This window comes from Pteronotus mesoamericanus, unplaced genomic scaffold (genome assembly GCF_021234165.1).
Source record: "Pteronotus mesoamericanus isolate MK-2021 breed Mesoamerican mustached bat unplaced genomic scaffold, CSHL_Meso_final contig_130, whole genome shotgun sequence".
Taxonomy (NCBI): domain Eukaryota; kingdom Metazoa; phylum Chordata; class Mammalia; order Chiroptera; family Mormoopidae; genus Pteronotus; species Pteronotus mesoamericanus.
In genome coordinates, this window is record NW_026555060.1 from 9,620,195 (window position 1) to 9,637,198 (window position 17,004).

The following is a 17,004-nucleotide window of genomic DNA, read 5'->3' on the forward strand; positions in this document are numbered from 1 at the left end:
CAGAAGCATCTGGCTTCAGGAGACAGAACTGGGATTTCACAGAACTAAGAAACTTGTGATTCAGCACCATCCACTAGAAAATAACAGGAAGACTTCTTCATGTTAATCTGCTAGAGAGGTGCCACTCATACATACATGCCTAGAAAGAGAAGGAATCTATCAAATACCACGAATAACTAAGAAAGAAAATGAAAAATCTCCAGAAAGCAAACTTAAAGACATAGAAATATGTGATGTAAGTGACAAGGAATTCAAGATTGCAGTTCTGAAAATACTCAACACGATGTGGAAAATACAGACAGGCAATTTAATGAGCTCAGAAAACCAATTAACAAATGAAATAAGTACTTTACCCAAGAGATTGAAACTTTAAAAATGAACCAAACAGAAATTCTGTAGATGAACAACTCAATGAGGAGATCAAGAATAAATTAGCAAGAATAGAAAATAGAGAGGGCCAGATGGAGGAAAGAATTAGTGATATCAAAGAAACCAAGCAGAGGGAAGAAGAGAGAAACTTGAGCATTAAGAAAAGGTGAAAGAACTCTACAAGAACTGTCTGACTCCATCAGAAAGAGCAATATAAGAATAATAGGAAAACCAGAAGAAAGGGAGAAGGGAACAGAGAGCCTAGTCAAACAAATAGTTGGTGAGAATATTCTAAACCTATGGAAAGAGCTAGATCCTCAAATTCAAGAAACAAACAGAACACTTAGTTGCTGCAATCCAAAGAATTCTTCTCTAAAGTATATTGTATTAAAACTGTCATAAATTAATGGCAAAGATAAAATTATCAAGGCAACAAAGGAAAAGAAGACAGTAACTTCAGAGGAAAGCACATTATGTTATCATCAGACTTATCAGCAGAAACTCTAAAAACCAGATTAGAGTGGAACCAAATATTCAAACTACTGAGAGAGATATTACCAGCCAAAAAGTCATCCTTAAATATGAAGGGGAAATAAAGACTTTTCCAGACATACAGAAGCTAAGAATTTAGAATACCTCCCCAGCAGAAAATACTCATGTGGGTTATTCTGAAACAAAGAAAAAAATGTCACAAAACTATGAGTAAGATCACTAACAAACTTACAGCATAAATGGATAATTTGTGACAACAAAAACATAAAAGGCGGGGGAAAAGTTCTGAATTTTCCAAAAAAAGATGGAGATTGGATGCAGTCAAAAGAGAGAGGACTACTGTATATATGAAACTTTCTTCTTCACAAACCTAATGGTAACCACATACAAAAAAACCCAAAACTGAGACACATAACTAAAAAAAGAGGAAACAGAGGAAGAAAGTATGGAATACCACCAAACAAAAACAATAGACATATAAATGAAAAGAACCAATGGATGCCACAGAGCTGCTAGAAAACAAAATGTAAAATGGCAGTAGGAAATCCTCATACATCTATAATTACTTTCAATGTAAATGAACTGAATTTATCAATAAAGAGTCACAGAGTAGCAGAGTGAATCAAAAAAACAAAACCCAACCATATGCTGCTTTCAGAAGACACATCTAAGCTGCAAAGACAGGCACAAAGTGAAAGGGTAGAAAATGATTCTCCAAGTAAGTAGCATCCACAGAAAAACAGGTATAGCCCTACTCAGATCTGACAAAATAGATTTCAAGATAACAAGGGTAACAAGAGACAAAGATGGACATTTTATAATAAATGGGATACTACATCAAGAAGACATAACACTTCTTAATATGTATACTCCCAATCAGGGAGAAATAACTCATATTAACAAAACCAGAAGCAAAAAAGGACATGTTACCACAGACATCACAGATATATAAAGGATCATACTAGAATAGTACGAAAGATGACATGCCACCAAATTCAATAACCTAGAAGAAATGGATAAGCTCCTAGGAATATATTACTTTCCTAGAGTGAATCATGAATTGGAAAACCTAAAAAGACATAAACAGTGAGGAAATTAAAATAATCCTCAGAAACCTCCCCTAAAATAGCCCTGGCTTGTATGGCTCAGTAGATTGAGCACCGGCCTGCAAACCAAAGGGTCACCAGTTTGATTCCCAGTCATGGCACATGCCTGGGTTGCAGGCTGGGTCCCGAGTTTGGATTGCATGAGAAGAAAACCACACATTGATGTTTCTCTCCCTTTCTCCCTCCCTTTCTCTAAAATAAATAAAGTCTTTAAAAAAAAAAAACTCCCCCAAAATAAAAGTCCAGGACAGATGGCTTCACTGGAGAATTCTACCAAACATTCCAAGAAGATTTGATACCTATCCCTCTGAAACTCCAAAAAACTGAAGAAGAAGCAATACTTCCTAATATATTTTATGAAACCAACATAAACATAACAAAATCTGGAGAAAATAAAATAAAACTACAGACCAATATTTATGATGAGTACAGATGCAAAAATTCTAAACAAAATACTAGCAAATCAAATATAATACATTAAAAAAATAATACATCAAAATCAAGTGGGGTCCATTCCAGGGACACAAGGATGGTTCACTATATGTGACTCGATCACTGTAATATACCACACTAACAAAGGAAAACATAAAAATTATATGGCCTTATCAATAGATGCAGAAAAAGCATTTGACAAGATGCAACATTCATTTATAATTAAAACACTCAATAAATGGGTATAGAAGGAACATACCTCAACATAATAAAGGTCATATATTTCAAGCCTTCAGCTAGTATCATACTCAAAGGTGAAAAACTGAAAACTTTTCCTCTAAAATCAGAAACGAGAAAAGGATGTCCATTCTCACCACTCTTATTTAACATAGTTTGGGAAGTCTTAGCCACTGTAATCAGGAAACAGAAAGTAATAAAGTGCATCCAAATTGGTAAGGAAAAAGTAAAAGTATCGCTTTTTTGCAGATGATGTGATTCTGTATATAGAAAACCCTAAAGACTCTACCAAAAAAAAAAAAAAACCTATTAAAAACCATAAACAAATACAGTATAGTTGCAGGATACAAAATCAATGCACAAAAATACACTGCTTTTCTATATACTAACAATGAAACTTCAGAAAAAAAATTTAAAAAAATTCCTTTTGCAATTGCAACTATAAGAATAAAATATTTAAGAGTAAACTTAACAAAGGATGTGAAGGACCTATATACTGAAAACTACAAAGCATAATTAAAAGAGATTGAAAAAATTACAATGAAATGGAAAGATTTCCATAGTCATGTGTTGAAAGAATCAACATAGTTAAAATGGCCACATTACTGGAAACAATATACAGATTTAATGCAATCCCCATATAAATCCCAATGGTATTTTTTTAAATAAATAGAACAAAAAAAAAATCAGATTTGTGTGGTACCAAAAAAAGGCCTTGAATAGCCAAAGAAATTCTGAGAAAAGCAGGAGATATCACACTTCCTGATTTCAAATTATAATACAAACCAACAATTATCAAAATAACACTGTACTGGCAGAAAATCGGACTCACAGACCAGTGGAACAGAAATGAAACTTTAGAAATAAACCCACATGCATGTGGACAAATGGTTTTCAACAAAGAAGCCATGAACATACAATGGAGAAAAGAAAGCCTCTTCAATAAATGATGCAGGGAAAATTGGAAAAGCCACATGCAAGAATATGAAACTATATCATCATTTGTTACCATATACCAAAATTAACTCAAAATGGATCAAATGTCTAAATATAAGATCTGAAGCAATAAATAACATAGAAGAAAACGAGTGCTAAATTAATAGACCTTGATCTTAAAGAGGATTTTATGAATTTGACCTCAAATTCAAGGGAGGTAAAAGCAAAAATAATTGAATGGGACTATCTCAAACTAAAAAGCTTCTGGATAGCAAAGAAAACTGCCAACAAAATGAAAAGACCACCAATCAAATCAGAGAAGATATTTACAAGCAACTTTTCAGACAAGAGGTTGATATCTAAAATATATAAAGAATTCATACAACTCAACAAGAAAAAAACAAACAATCCAACAAAAAATGGGCAGAGGACCTGAACAGACACATACAAATGGTCAACAGATATATGAAAAGATGCCCAACTTTACTAGCTATTAGGGAAATGCAAATCAAAGCTACAGTGAGATACCACCTCACAGCTATTAGTCTATTACCAACAAGTAATAACAAGTGTTGGAGATGTTGTGGACAAAAAGGAACCTTTATTTACTGTTAGTGGGAATGTAAACTTGTACAGCAACTATGAAAAAAGGTATGAAAGTTGCTCAAAAAATTAAGACCCAGTAACCCCTCTTCTGCGTATCTACCTGAAAAGTTTGAAAACATGTATTTGTAAAGATATATGTACCCCTATATTCACTGTAGCATTATTCATTGAGCCCAGACATGGAAAAAAACAAAGTGTCTTTGAATATATGATTGTATAAAAAGGATGTGGTACATATATACAATGGAATACTACTTAGCCATAAGAAAAGATGTAATACAGCCATTTGTAGCAACATAGATGGATCTTGACAATATCATGCTTAACAAAATAAGCCAGGGGAAAAAGTCAAAAACCATATGATATCACTCATATGTGGAATATACAACTGAAAATACAAATAAAATTAACTAACAAACAAAAATTCACAGACACAGATGACAGTATGGTGGTTGCCTGATCATATAACATGATCAAGTGGGATTTATACCAGGAATGCAAGGTTGGTACACTATCTGCAAATCAACAAACATGATACACCTCATACACAAAATGGTGGCTAAAAATCCCATGATCACATCAATAGATGCAGAAAAAGCATTTGATAAATCCAACCCATTTATGATAAAAACTCTCAGCAAAGTGGGAATAAAGAGAACATACCTCATTAATGCCATATATATGAAAAATCTACAGCCAAAATCATACCAGGAAAAAACAGTGTTTCTTTTAAGATCAGGTACAAAACAAAGATATCCACTTTCACCACCTTCATTTGACATAGTAATATAAATTCTAGCCACCACAATCAGACAAGAAGAAATAAAAGACATCCAAATTGGAAAGGGAGAGGTAAAACAGTTATTTGCAGATGACATGATACTGTATATAGAGAACCCTAAAAATTCCACAAAATCTACTAAAACTGATAAATTCAGTAAAATAACAGGATGCAAACTAAATATTCAGAAATCAGTCACATTTTTATGCACTAATAATGAACTATCAGAAAGAGAAATTAAGAAAACTATCCCTTTTATAATTGCATTAAAAAAATACCTAGGAATAAATTCAACCAAGAATGTAAAAGACCTGCACTTGGAAAATTATAAGACACTGAAGAAAGAAGTTGAAGAAGATGCAAATAAGTGGAAGCATATACCATGTTCATGGATAGGAAGAATTAACCTCATTAGGATGTCCATACTACCCAAAGCAATCTATAGATTCAACAAAACTCCTATCAAGATACCAAAGGCATATTTCACAGAACTAGAACAAATATTCCAAAAATTTATGTGAAACTACAAAAGACCCCAAATAGCTGCAGAAATTTTGAGAAAGGTAAACAAAGTTAAAGGAATCACACTACATGATATCAAATCCATTATATTCAAACCAGCATGGTAATGACATAAAAACTGGCAGGTAGATCAATGACACAAAATAGAGAACCCACAAGTAAACCCATGATACAGTCAACATATTAGAAAGGAGGCAAGAACATCCAGTGGGGTAATACAAGCTATTCAGTAAATTATGTTGGGAAAATTGGACAGATACATGCCAAAAATATGACACTAGACCACCTTTTTATACAACAGACAAGAAGAAACTCAAATTAAAGGCTTAAACAGATGAAAACATAAGCAGTGAAATCTTGAACATTTCTTTTAGTAATTTTTCTCACATACCACCTCAGTCAAGGGAAACAAAAAATAAATAAATAAACAAATGGAACTACATTAAACTAAAAAGTTTTTTCACTGCATCAGAAACCATCAACAAAATGAAAATACAAACCACCAAACAGGAGAACATATTTGCCAATGTTACATCTGATAAGGGGTTAGTATCCAAAATTTATAAAGAATTTATAAAATTTAACACCAAAAACAAACAATCCAATTAAAAAAATGGCCAAAGGATTTGAGTAGACAATTCCCTAAAGAAGGCATAGAAATGGCCAACAAGCGTATAAAAAAATGCTCGATGTCACTAATTATAGGAGAAATGTAAATTAAACCCAATTGAGTTATCACCTTACACCTGTCAAAATGGATATCATCAATAAATCAACAAATGACAAATGTTGCCAAGGATATACAAAAAAGGGGAACTCTTGTCCAATTTTGGCTGGAATGCAGATTGGTGCAGCTACTGTGGAAAGTAGTATGAAAGTTTCTCAAAAAATTTTAAAAAAGAGAATCAAGATGGTGGAGGAGTGAGTGGAAGTCACACTGACCTCCTCCCAGGACCAGTCTGGAATTACAACTAAATTGTGGAGAAATCACCTGGAACAAACAACTGAACAATAGCAAGAGAAGAGTCTTATGACTTCAGAGAGAGAAGAATCAGCTTTAGTGCTACCTAACTGGTAAGGAGTGCAGTAGAGACTCAAGAAGGTGGGCAGGGCGCCCAGGGATGGCAGCGCCAGAAGGATATTGAAAGGACCAGTTGGATACCCCTGAGAGGAGTGGGGTCTAAACCAAAAGCAGGGATCTCCAGCCTACCACCAGAGCCCAAAAAGTACACAGATAACAGCCTAGCTGCAAAAAGTGGCAGGGTTGCTCTCTGCCAGAGACAGGGGGCTGGGGACATAAAGAGCCGTTTAAAGGGCCAATGCATAAATTTTATTTGCAGCCACTTACCCTGGTCTCTGGCAAAGGCGGGGGCAGAGTGGGCTGAAGAAGCCTGAAGAGAGACTAGGGAAGGAGGCTTTGGGGAAAGAACTGAGAGAGTAGTCGGTGGGATCTCAGTGCTGACTCATCCCCTCTTTGGCAGCAGCCACCTTGCTCAGTCAGAGACGACTCCCCTGAGCAGCAACAGCATGAGAGGACCCAATAACCCCTCCCCCAGGAGGGACTCCACCCCACCCTGAGCTGTCTAAGCTAGCCTGCCGAGTGCAGAGGAACTAGATTAACATCTGAAGGAGATGGTCACAAACAGTAGATTCCTGGAAGTCTCAAACAGACTGCCTAAGATCAGACAGGGGCAACATCTAACATCATCAGAGGCAGATCCAGAAAGAAAAAACAGCAGCCTCCTACCATAGAAGTTCACACCACAAAGTCAGGAAATCAAGACAGATCAATTTAAGAAGCAGAAGCAAAAAAGAAGAGTCTCTCAAATAATGAGAAGACAAAGAAACACCCTGCAGTCAAAGGGAAAGAAGGAATCCCCAGAAAGAGAACTAAATGAAATAGAGGCGAGTGAACTATCAGATATTGCATTCAAAACAACAGTTTTAAGGAAGCTCAATGAGCTCAGTGAGCTCAGAGAGAATTACAAAAAAACTACAGGGAAACTATGAGGAACTTACTGCAAACTGTATCAGCATGAAAAAGGACATAGAAACTATCAATAAGAGACAAGAGGAAATGAAGAATAATTTCTGAATTGAAGAACACAGTAGAAGGAATCCAAAGCAGGCTAGATGAAGCAGAGGAACGAATCAACGAGCTGGAGGATAAGGTAGAAAAGCTCCCAGAAAGAGCAAGAAAATGAAAAAAGACTCCAAAAGAATGAAGAGGCACTTAGGAAAATGCAGGACAACCTGAAACATAATAATATTCATATAATAGGGATACCAGAAGGAGTAAACGAGGAACAGGGGATAGAGAACCTGTTTGAAAAAGTAATGATGGAATACTTCCCTAATTGGAGGAGAGAAAAAGTCACACAAGTCCAGGAAGCACAGAGGGTCCCATTCAAAAAGAATCCAATGAAGCCCACTCCAAGACACATCATAGTTAAAACGACAAATAGCAAAGACAGAGAATCCTAAAGGCAACAAGGGAGAAAGAGGTAGTAACATATAAGGGAGCCCCAATACAGCTAGCAGCTGACTTCTTGACAGAAACACTACGCCAGAAGGGAGTGGCAAGAAATATTCCAAGTCATGAAAAGCAAAGGCCTGCAACCAAGACGGCTCTACCCAGAGGGGCTCTCAATTAAAATGGAAGGCGAAATAAGGAGTTTCCCAGACAAAAGAAATCTAAAGAAATACGCCTCCATCAAACCAGCACTGCAAAATATGTTAAAAGGACTGCTTTAAGATGAAGAAATAGAGTCTATGAATACCCAGTTCCTTTCACAGTTGCCAACACTTGATATTACCAATATTTTTAATATGTATTAATCTGATTGTGACAATGATGTGTTACTTTAATTGTTCCTTTATTATTTGTTGAAACAAATATTTCTTGCCTATATCTTTTTGTATATTTCTTGCCTATTTCTATTATTTTTAAACATCTGTAAATGATTTTTTGGTATTCTTTATCCATTTATTGATTAAATGTTTGTACAATATTTTTTCCCTAAAAAAAAAAAACTATTAACCTTTTTTAGATGTGTGGCAAATACTTTCCCATCCTATTACTTGTCCTTTAACTTTTTTATATATTACTATATAGCCTTAAATGTTTAATATAGTCATATTGTCAATACTTTATAGCTTCTGGGTTTGAATATTTTACTTCAAGGTAAGAAAAATACTAGTTTGTGTTTTCTCCTAAAACTCCTTGGATTTTATATATTGATTTTTAACTCACCTGAATATTTTTTGTATAATGTGTGAAATAGAGCTCTAGGTTTGTTTTATTTCAAGTAATAGTGGTCCATGCACCTTATTTGTTAAATAAGCTTTATTTTACCCATTGATTTGAAATATCAATTAAATCATATGTTACATTGTTAGACAGATATATACATTTGTTTCTAGAATGCTCATTATATTTCATTGATCTTGATTATTTCTGTGCTGGTGTCATGTTGTTTTAATTGCGGAGACTTTATAATGGTTTTAAATTTTGTAATATTTTATAATTGACTTTGACATTTAAAAAATAAATAAAATCAATCTTCACTAAGGAAGGAAGGAAGGAAGGAAGGAAGGAAGGAAGGAAGGAAGGAAGGAAGGAAGGAAGGAAGGAAGGAAGGAAGGAAGGAAGGAAGGAAGGAAGGAAGGAAGGAAGGAAGGAAGGAAGGAAGGAAAGGGAAAAGGAAGAGAAGGGAGGAGGAGAGAGGAAGGAAGGAAGGAAGGAAGGAAGGAAGGAAGGAAGATGGAACTCCTTTGTAATAACATGGATGGAACTGGAGAATGTTATGCTAAGTGAAATAAGCCAGTTGGTGAAAGACAAATATCATATGATCTCACCTATAAGTGGAATATATTCAACAAAATAAACTAACAAACAAAGTAAACCACAGGCATGGAAACATGGAGCAGACTGAAAGTGATCAGAGGGGATGGGGAAAGAGGACAATGGTGGAAAGAAGGGGAAGGTATTAGACAAAGAACATATATTAATGACCCATGGACATGAACAACAGAGTGGGAATTGACTGTGGGAGCAGGGGGTGGGGGTAAGGGGTAAGGGAGCAAAGGGGGAGAAACTGAGACAACTGTAATAGAATAAACATGACTTAAAAATTCTTTAAGAAGTTAAAAACTTATAAAAAATTAAATATAAAACTGCATTATGACCCAATATTTCCATCTCCGGTTGTATATACAAAGAAACCCAAAACACTAATTTGAAAGAATATATGCACTCCTATTTCCATTGCAGCATTATTTACAGTAGCCAAGACTTGGAAAGAGCCCCAGTGCCCATCAGTAGATGAGTGGATAAAATAGTGACAGTACATACATACAATGAAACATTACTCAGGCCATAAAAAATAACAAAATCTTACCATTTGTAACAACATCGATGGGCATAGAGGGTGTTATGCTAAGTGAAATAAATGAGTCAGATAATGACAAATACCATATGATTTCACTTCTATTTGGAACCTAAAGAACAATACAAATGAACAAACCAACAGAAACAGATTCATAGATACAGAGAACAGTCTTACGGTTCCTAGAGAGTAGAAGAGTTGAAGGACTGGATTGAAAAAAAAAATGAAGGGATTGAGAAGGACAGGTTGATAGTTACAAAATAGTATGGGGCTGTAAAATACAGCAAAGGAAATAGTTAAATATTATAATAACTATGTATGGTACCAGTTGGGTAGTGGAATTATCCAGAAGAACACTTTTAAAGTATATGATTGTCTAATCATTATGCTGTATGTATTAGTTTTGTACCTAAAACTAATACAAAATACTATTGAATACAAATTATAATTGAAGAAAAATAAATTAATTTTTAAAAAACAAGAAATTGAAAGATGAAAAATTAGCGGTAGATTGTGTCATGAACAATGTCCCCTATACTCAGATCTATGAAAAATTCCATCTTCCTTCTGGACAAGAATTAGCTGTAAGAATAAACAGCTCAGTTCAATGATATTATCTCTCCATGCTTCTTTTTTTCTATTCCTATATTTAATTATCTTTATCACAAATATTTTACATATATTATTTTTGAGTGCTGGTTTAATTATTATCAACCCTTTAGTTAGTAAACAGATGTGTTTGTGGTAAAAAATATTTTAATCACCATTTTATATAGTGACAATATGGAGCATAATTAATGAAGTTTTCACTTACATATGTAGAAATACGATTTACCAGCAGCCAAAGTGCATCATTTCTTTATCAAAGAGCAAAGGTACTATCTAGAAATAAATACGATCCTTCAACAATGTTACTTTGCTGACTAAAAATACTTCCCTGGAACTAAAGGCAGAGTTTTATTCACATCTAGTTGGGTAACCAACCATAAAATCATTACTGATTTTCAACTTAATAACAAATGGGTATTTCTCAAACAAGCTGTTTGCAGTCCTGAATGTTCTTTTTTTCTTTAACATAATTTCTGTGGGTTTGTAGTTTGCAATACACATCATCATGAGAATAACCAGAACTAGATAAATGTGACAAAAGATTGACAAAGTGTTTCACACCATTAAGTGATACCAAGTCAAGAATGGGAGAAAAGTGTTGTGAAAAGAACACACTGCAATGCTACTTATATTCTTGCAGTAAAGCCCGCCATGTACTCATTTTAAGAGTTACCACATTAATTCCACTCTCTTCCTCTCGAGAACAATTTGAATCTCTTTGACATCCAAAGTCTCATAGATCAATACACTTCTAGATTCTTATGCTCTCATGAGTCTTCACATGTTTTGCTCATTCATTTGAATCCAGAAATAAAAATGCAGATATGTAAAAAGAAAATTTAGAAGCAAAAAGCACAAAATGAGGAAAGAAAAAACTGTATGTACACCAAAAAATATGAAATCTATTCATTTCTTTTTATAAAAGATAAAACCTTTTAAAAGCTTAGTTCTCAAACATAACTCTTTTGTACTTACAAAAGTTCTACTTTTCTAAAGCTTTTATTTATTTATTTTTAGAGAGAAGAGAAGTGAGGGAGGAGAGGAAGATAAACATCTCTGTGAGAAACATCAATCTCTTGCCTCTTGTATCGTCCTCGATCAGGACCCTAGGTGTGTGCAGTGACCAGAAATCAAAAGGGCAAACTCGCTTTGCAGGATGATACCCAACCAACTGAGTCACATTGGTCAGGGCTCAATTATTCTAGTTTTAACCTCATAATGTATCACATAGAAAAATGTGATACCTTAGACAAAAAGCTCTTTAAAAATTAAAATATACTTTTTACTTATCTGCTTTTTAAATACTGCTGGTAAACATAGAAATCTATTTCTCTATTCAGAATACATCTTTCATTCTTTTGTAAGCTCTTAGTATCAAAAGCACTTATTTTTTAATTGATTATGCTATTACAGTTGTCCCAATTTCCCACCTTTGCCCCCCTCCACCAAACACCCCCCCCCACTCCCTCTGGCTAAACCCCCTCCTTTGTTAAGGTCTATGGGTCACACATGTAAGTTCTTTGGCAACTCCATTTATTATACTTGCTCTTAATATCGCTCTACCTATTCTGTAACTACCAATATGTACCTCCTAATCCCTTCACCTTCTCCTCCTTTCCCCCAGACGCCCCTCCCTACTGGTCACCATCCCAATGTTCTCCATATCTATGATTCTGTTTCTATTCTGCTTCTTTGCTCAGTTTGTTTTTTAACTTCAATTGTTGATAGTTAAGTATTTATTGCCATTTTATTGTTCATAGATTTGATCTTTTTCTTAAATAAGTCCCTTTAACATTTCATATAATAACAGTTTGGTGATGATGAACTCCTTTAAATTTACCTTGTCTGGGAAGCACTTTATCTGCCCTTCAATTCTAAGTGATAGCTTTGCTGGATAGAATAATCGAGGTTGTAGGTCCTTGCTTTACATTACTTTGAATACTTCTTGACAATCCCTTCTACCCGGCAAAGTTTCTTTTAAGAAATCAGCTGACAGTCTTATGGGAACTCCTTGTAGGTAATTATCTGCTTTTCTCTTATTGCTTTAAGATTCTCTTTTTATCTTTAACCTTTGGCATTTAATTATGACATGTCTTGGAGTGGGCTTCTTTGGGTTCATCTTGCTTGGGACTCTCTGTGCTTTCTGGATTTGCATGTCTATTTCCTTCATCAAATTAGGGAAGTTTTCTTTCATTATTTTTTGAATAGGTTTCCAATTTCTTGCTCTTGCTCTTCTCCTTCTGGCACCCTTCTGATGCAAATGTTGAAGTGCCCAAAGTTGTCTGAAAGCTTCTTACACTATCCTTCATATTTTGGATTCTTCTTTTTCCGTCTGTACTGATTGGATGTCTTTTTCTTCCTTATGTTCCAAATCATTGATTTGATTCCTGGTTTCATCCACTCTACTGTTGATTCCCTGTAAATTGTTCTTTATTTCAATTAGTATCTCCTTCATTTCTGATTGGATCATTTTTATGCTGTTGAAGTGCTCCATGAGTTCCTTGAACATCCTTATAAACAGTGTTTTGAACTCTCCGATAGATTGTATATCTCCATTTTGTTTAGTCCTTTTTCTGGACTCTTGTTCTGTTCTTTCATTTGGGCCATATTTCTTTGTCTCCTCATTTTGTCAGCCTTCCTATGTTTGTTTCTATGTATTAGGTAGAGCTGCTTTTACTCTGTGTCTTGGGAGCATGACCTAATGTAGTAGGAGTCCTGGAGGGCCCAGTGGCACAGCCTCCCCTGTCCTCCAAGCTGGGTAGTTGAGATGCACCGTCTGTGTGGGCTTAGTACTCCGTCCTGCTGTAGATGAATCTTGACTGCTCTCAAAAGATCAATGGGAGGGGATTTACTTAGTCCAGACAACTTGTAGGACTAGCCGTGACCACTGGCCAGCAACTACCTCCCTCTGTGTCCTGTGGAGGTGGTTGGGTAGTGCTCTGATGTGGTCTGTAACTGTCCACATTGTGCTCAGGCTCTGGGGTTTCCTGGGTAGTGTGGGCCAAAGTCAGACTCCACACGTGTTCTGTCTGGAGCCCCTTGGCATAAGGAATAAAGCAATCTGCAGGTGGCTGCTGCTAGTGCTGGGCCTTGGGCCACTCAGGAGAGGTACAGGAGGCTGGGCTCAGCTGTTACTTGTTTGAGCAGATTTAGGAAAGTCTGAAGCCTACACCTAGCCCAGCCCTTCATATGGAAAAGCAGTTGTTACAGCTTGGGTGGACCTATAAGTTGGATGGGGCATACCTTTACGTAATCATCAGGGCAGGGCTTACTGTGTGAGCCAGGTTGATGGAGACTCAGATATCGTGCCTCAGCACTGTGGCTCTGTGTGAGGGAGGGCTCAGAAAAGAGGCAGTGGCCATTGTCTGCAATTCTTTCTGGGAGGAAGCTGTCCTCTAGCTCTTATGTTGATGCCAGACCCTTCAGTTCCTCTCCGTATGTCACTGGTGTCCTTCAAGGTGCTGCCTGGTGCTGGAGCCCAGAAGGAGTAAGTCTGAGTAAGTCCATGTGCAGGGCCCTCCAAGAAGAGACACCTGAGAATCTTGCAGTTTCTTGTGCCAACCCAACCCCCACTGGTTTTTACAGCCAGAAGTTATGGGGACTTGTCTTCTAGGCACTGGAACTCTGGGCTGGGTGGTCTGATGTGGAGCTGGAGTCCCTTGCTCCTGAGATGTCCCTCTGTTTTATGGCCACCACACATGGGTGTAGGACCAGCCCATTCTGTGTTTCCATGTCTCTGCCCCTGCTGCTAGTCTAGATGAATGTAGTTTCATTAATCCCTTAATTGATGGATTTCTATACAGCTTCACTTTCTGATGATTCTGAATGATATTTGTTCTGTAGTTTAGCTGTAATTTTGCCATGGTTGTGTGAGGAGGTGAGCTGTATTTATCTATACCTCCATCTTGATCGAAAGTCCTTTAAAAATAAAAACAAAATTGCTCTCTTTCCCTCTTCAATCCATCAATTTTTTCATCTAGAATGGCTAGAAAACTTCTACTGTTCCATTTTTTTTTAACTTGGTAATATACTCATTTGTCAATATGTGACAACTGTAATAGTATTATTACAGCTGATCCTTGATTTTCATACTTTTTTTTTTGCCACCCACCTTAAATTTGTCACTTAAATCCTTCAATTGTCTTTCCTAAAGTGAGTGTGGATTAAGTTTACTAGGTCATGAATAATAGCACTACTAACAGTTCATTTCTGATATTGTCACATTTGTACATATTTTGCCAATATTTGAGAATTTAGTCATATTTTTGCCCTTATAAAAGTGGGTGGAAAATATAAAAATGAACTTTCCAACACCCAGAAGCATGATGAAAAATAGACAAAACTATGTTAATGTGAAATAATCAAAGGAAATATATAAAACACATGTTAGAAATAAATCATGGAAGATTATAGCTAAAATCAAAGATAAATTAGTAATAACTTTAACAACTACTTGGGATATAGCCCTTATGTTATAATAGGTTAAAACCACTATTAGGTTTTTATAATTACAAGTTTCCTATACATTTGAACCTAAAATGCTATTAACTCCTAAACATTTTCCCTTAATAACAATGTAAACATCATCTAGTAGAAAAAGTATCTACTGCCTTTCTAGTCTATTATTTCAAAAAGAAAAAGGCCATTTTGCTATTTTGGGTTCTGAATTTTCAGAAATGTATTATAGCAAAGAAAGAGTATTTCTGATGCTCTAGGACAGGGGTCCCCAGATCCCAGGCCATGGACCAGTATTGACCCATGTCCTGTTAGGAAACGGGCCACACAGCAGGAGGTGAGTGGCAGGAGGTGAGCTTTTCCAGGAAACCCATCCCTGGTGCCAGAAAGGTTGGGAACCGCCTCTCTAGGAGACTGTTTGGCACTTTTCTCCAAAGCACTGAGTCCAAGCTTTTTGTAGTGCTTCTATACATTTTGTACCTCCTAAGTAATATATATGGGTGTTTCAAGTGCAGGAAGGTTTAGACCTTCAGAATTCGGCAAGTTGAGATTCCTACCTACACCATACAGGGTGTGGCAAAAGCAGGTTTACAGTTGTGAGTATGTGAAACAGAGTTTATTCTCACATTATTATTTATTACTTATCGTATTATTTTCCACAGGAGCAACTGTAAACCTACTTTTGCCACACCTGTATTTTAATGTAGATGAAGAGTATTTTTCAGATTATAGTTTCAGAAATGTGATTATTGCTACTGAAACTCTTGACTACTGAGATAAAGATGCTAGGTAAAAATTGAAAAAATGTCTGGCAGATTTTAAAAACAATGACTATGTAGATAAAGATCTTACCGAGTTTTGGTTACCAGAATGTGTGTACTATATAGAAGATAACAGTCCTGGCTGGTGTGGCTCAGTGGATTGAGCACTGGACTGTGAACCAAAGGGTCACAGATTCAATTCCCAGTCAGGGCACATGCCAGGGTTGCAGGCCAGGTCCGCAGTGGGGGGCACACAAGGGGCAACCACACATTGATGTTTCTATCCCTCTCTTTCTCCCTCCCTTCCCCTCTCTCTAAAAATAAATAATATCTTTAAAAAAAAGATAACAAACAAGACGTAAATGATAAGAATACTTTCATAAACTGTATTTCCAGTTTTCTATGGCTTTTCCACTTTTGATATGTAATACTAATATTTCATCATCATATAAAAATTATTTCTTCCCAGGCCTTCATTCAGACCATGGATGTTTCTTTTTCAACCAATAAGAAGATGATATCACCTCAGTTACCAGACTTGGCTGAAAAGTGTAAAATTCCTCTAATGGTATATAACCAGGCATCCATATATTTTGATCAGTATACTGTAATATTAGAAAACACTATTTGAAATGTCAGTGTTGCATTTTTTCAACAATGTTCATTGTTTTTTCCTTACAGTTAGTTCCTCATCCATTGTAGTCCTTGTGGGTAATTTTTGCTCTTGGTTCTGTGATTATGGGAGTACTGATTTTCATGGCATTCTGGAATGTCAGTCTTGATCCCGTATCCGTGATTAATCATGTCATTTGTAATAAAGTTTGCTTTCGATTCTTCTGAATACATTTCCTATTCTTTTTTTTTTTTCCATTTCTAAGCCCTCAGTAAACAAACAAACAAAAAAGAAATGAGGCATCCTACATGCTAGGCGACTCAGCATTGCAAACCGCAACTTCTGTAGTAATAGGGGTTTGTGTTTTACCTGCAGCTAAAGCAAACATTTTCAGGACATTTTTTGAGCTTATATTTCTTGCTATGGTATTTGGGGTTGCTCATAGTCTGGTTTTTATTCCGGTATTCTTAACTTTTTTCTTTTTTTGAAGGTTTGTTTGACTATCCACTTACAAATTAAAGATCAGTTAGAGAATTCCTGATTGCCTCAAGTCAGTCTGATAAAAATGCAATATTAAAAATAGTCAATTAACTAAAAACAAAGGATAGTTTTCTTGCCTTGAAAATCCCATTTAAAATGTTATTTAAAATATCCTGAGAAAAATTAATTGGTCTTACATTAAAATACTTTTACTAAG

The 17,004-nt window shown here is 35.8% G+C and overlaps 1 pseudogene; it reads left to right on the forward strand.

Annotated features, from left to right (window-relative positions):
• Positions 1–10,387: 10,387 nt before the first annotated feature.
• Positions 10,388–16,795, forward strand: LOC129087585 (patched domain-containing protein 3-like; annotated as a pseudogene).
• The last annotated feature ends 209 nt before the right edge of the window (positions 16,796–17,004 follow it).